At 32.6% G+C, this 3,878-nt stretch overlaps 1 protein-coding gene across 1 annotated transcript in view; it reads right to left on the minus strand.

The window, feature by feature from the left end:
- LOC110466539 (paired box protein Pax-6-like) overlaps positions 1-3,878 on the minus strand; it is a 17,112-nt gene extending 13,234 nt beyond the window's left edge. The window contains exon 1 of the mRNA XM_021523091.1: positions 3,790-3,878. The gene's annotated coding sequence lies outside the window, so the exon portion shown is untranslated. The remainder of the gene's footprint in view (positions 1-3,789) is intronic.

A 3,878-nucleotide genomic window follows, 5' to 3' on the forward strand; every position in this document is an offset into this window, starting at 1 on the left:
ATACTTAAAAATTCTGAATTTCCTCAGCAGTGATAATGGATATCTACCAAGCTCTAAATAGACCATAGCATTACAAGTATTTTTACGCACACCGAGTAATTTTTTACAAAACATAATATGTATTTTTTCAACATCCGGGGCTTTATGAAAACCCCATATTTCTGAACCGTAACACAAAATACTGTTTACATATGTATCAAATACTGATAGTTGGGTTTCAATATTAAAATAATTATTACGACATACATTCATAACTGAAAATAAAGCTTTCCTTCCTTGATCTGCTATTTTTTGCTGTGTTTTTCTGAAAGTGCCGTTGTAATTTAACAACATACCTAGATAATTAAATTCATTTACGATTTCCAAAGGACATCCGTTATATGTCCAATTTCCATTGTTTCTTAAAATACCACCATTTCTAAAAACCAGCACTTTTGTTTTATCTGTATTGACCGTTAGATCCCACTTTTTTGTAAATGCTTCTAAAGAATTTAACATGTCTTGCAAGCCTTCTGGTGTTTCCGAAAAAATTACCATGTCATCTGCGTACATCAGCAGGAACAGATTTAAAGTTTGAATTTCTATCGATGGACAGTTGTCAATTAAAAATTGCATCTCACAGTCATTTACATATAATGAAAACAATAATGGAGACAAAATTTCCCCTTGAAACAATCCGTTTACACAATTGAAGAAGTCAGATAATGAACCATTATACTTAACACAACATTTTACGTTATTATACAAAGACCTTATTAACACTAATAACTTTCCATCAATTCCTTCCCTTATTAATTTGAACCACATATTTTGTCGATTAATAAAATCAAATGCTTTTGTATAATCAATAAAACAACAATACAATCGTTTCTTATGTTTAAGACTCCGATTAATTATGGCCTGTAATGCAAATATAGCGTCTATAGTAACACTGAAGGGGAGACCGGGGTTGGTTGTTACACTGAAGGGGATACCGGGGTTGGTTGTTACACTGAAGGGGAGACCGGGGTTGGTTGTTACACTGAAGGGGAGACCGGGGATGGTTGTAACACTGTAGAGGATACCGGGGTTGGTTGTAACACTATAGAGGATACCGGGGTTAGTTGTTACACTGTAGGAGGAACCGGGGGTTAGTTGTTAACACAGTAGAGGATGTTACACTAAAGGGGAAACCGTGGTTGGTTGTTACACTGAAGGGGAAACCGTGGTTGGTTGTAACACTGAAGGGGAGACCCGAGTTTGTTGTAACACTGAAGAGGATACCGGGGTTCGTTGTTACACTGTAGAGGATACCGGGGTTGATTGTTACACTGAAGGGGAGATCGTGATGGTTGTAACACTGAAGAGGATACCGGGGTTGGTTGTAACACTGAAGGGGATACCGGGGTTGATTGTTACACTGAAGGGGAGATCGTGATGGTTGTAACACTGAAGAGGATACCGGGGTTGGTTGTTATACTATAGAGGATACCGGGATTGGTTGTTACACTGAAGGGGAGACCGTGGTATGTTGTTAACACTGCATTGGATACCAGTGTTGGTTGTTTCACTGTAGAGGATATCGGTGTTGGTTGTTACACTGTAGGGGAGACCGGGGTTAGTTGTTAACACTGTAGAGGATGTTACACTGAAGGGGACACCGGGGTTGTTTTTTACACTGAAGGGGAGACCGGGGTTGGTTGTTACACTGAAGGGGAGACCGGGGTTGGTCGTTACACTGTAGAGGATAGCGGGGTAAGTTGTTACACTGAAGGGGAGACCACGGTTTGTTATATAACACTATAGGGGAGACCGAGATGGCTGTAAAATTTATCAATAAAATAAGTCTCGAGAATATAATCAATTGAATATGTCTCGAGATTATAAACACTAAAATATGTCTCGTCTATATTTTAACACGAAAATATGTCTCGTGTATACAACACTAAAATGTCTTTTGAAAATATAAACACAAAAATATGTCTCGAGAATATTAACACTGAAATATGTCTTAGGAATATAAACATTAAAATATATCTCGTGAATATTAACACTGAATTATGTCTTAGGAACATAAACACCAGTATATAACTCGTGAATATAAACACTTAACTATGTCTCATGAATATTAACACCAAACATGTCCTGTGAAAATTAACACTAAAATAAAACTCGTGCATATGAACACTCAAATATAGCTCGTGAATAGAAACATAAAAATATGTTTCGTAAATAGAAACACTGAATTATGTCTCGTGATTATTAACACTAAAATATATCTCGTGAATATTAACACTAAAGTGATATCTCGTGAATATCATCATCAAAATATATCCTGTAAATCTTAAACATAAGATAAGTCTCGTGAATATTAACACTCGAACATATCTCGTGAATACTTGAACTTAAATATGCCTTGTGAATATCAACATAAAAAATTACTTATAAATAGTATCACGGAAATATAATAAGTAAATATTATCACTTAAATGTGTCATGATAGTATTATCACTATAATTTGTATTCTATGAATATCAAAACTAAATTATATCTTATGTATATTAACACTGAAATTTATCGCGTGATTATTAGCACGAAATTATACCTCGTGAATGTTAACACGAAATTATTTCTCGTGAATATTAAAACTGAATTATGTATTGTGAATATTGACAAAATAATATTCTCGTGAATATTAATAATAATAAGATACATTGTATGTCTCGTGAATATTAACAACAACAACATATGTCTCGTGAATATTAACACTAAATTATGTTTTGTGAATATTAACACAAAATTATGTTTTGTGAATATTAACACTAAATTATGTTTTGTGAATATTAACACTAAATTATGTTTGTGAATATTAAGACTGAATTAGGTTTTGTGAAAATTATGAAAAACATGTCTCGTGAATAATAACACTAAATCGTTTTTTGTGAATAATAACACTAAGTTATGTTTAGTGAATTTTAACACTTAATTTGTCTATTGCATATCATGACTAAAATATGTCCTTTTGATTATAACGCTTAAACATAAAATAATGACAATAAAACATGTCTCATGAATATTAACAATGAAACTTGTTTTGTAAATATTAAGTTAAAAGTGAATAAAAACTATACAATATTTCTCCTGAAAATAAGTACTGACATTTTTTTAATTGATTTAATATGTTTCGTCAATATTTACAATAAATAATGCTCTTAAATTCTTTAAAAAAAATATTTTACTCAGATGTGAAATGAATCATGAAATAATGAAGACCGCGAAATACGGTACTTATTATAGCTGACAGGGTAAATTGGGGAAAGGCGCAATAGATGTGACGTTATTGCCTTCAATTAATGATAGGAGAAAGGCAAGATAGAGGCTCGCCAATCTAAGTAAATTTAGATATGAATATATTCGATGAATGAACATTTTTGTGTTTTTGTATGCACTAACTTCCATTATATTCTATAAAAGAACACTCTTTTTCTGACGCTTACGCAATTATGATCAAGACGCCAAAAAACAACAGTTCGTTGTTCAAGACGTAATGAAAATAACATCATTATGTACAATGGTTTCCGCATTTCATGTAGGATATCATGATAATGTACGCGCTTTCACAATCAGGTGTAAATCTATGACAAAAATAAATAAATAAATAAGAAAAGCGCGTGTTAAGTGATTGAAACTAAATGTTAATTGTAAATAACACTATAGGAAACATCAACACCTAAAACTTACTGAACACTTTGACTAATTGTTTATATCTAATTACCTAATTAATAAATGAAGGACCAAACTTTGACTCACCTAATGAAGGAAGAAGGTTGCAATATTCCTGGAAACACAGACAAATTCTTCTGACAACCTTAACGTATGATGGTTTCACGAGAAATGGT

The sequence above is a fragment of the Mizuhopecten yessoensis genome, unplaced genomic scaffold, assembly GCF_002113885.1.
Source record: "Mizuhopecten yessoensis strain PY_sf001 unplaced genomic scaffold, ASM211388v2 scaffold11135, whole genome shotgun sequence".
In the NCBI taxonomy this organism is placed as follows: Eukaryota; Metazoa; Mollusca; class Bivalvia; order Pectinida; family Pectinidae; genus Mizuhopecten; species Mizuhopecten yessoensis.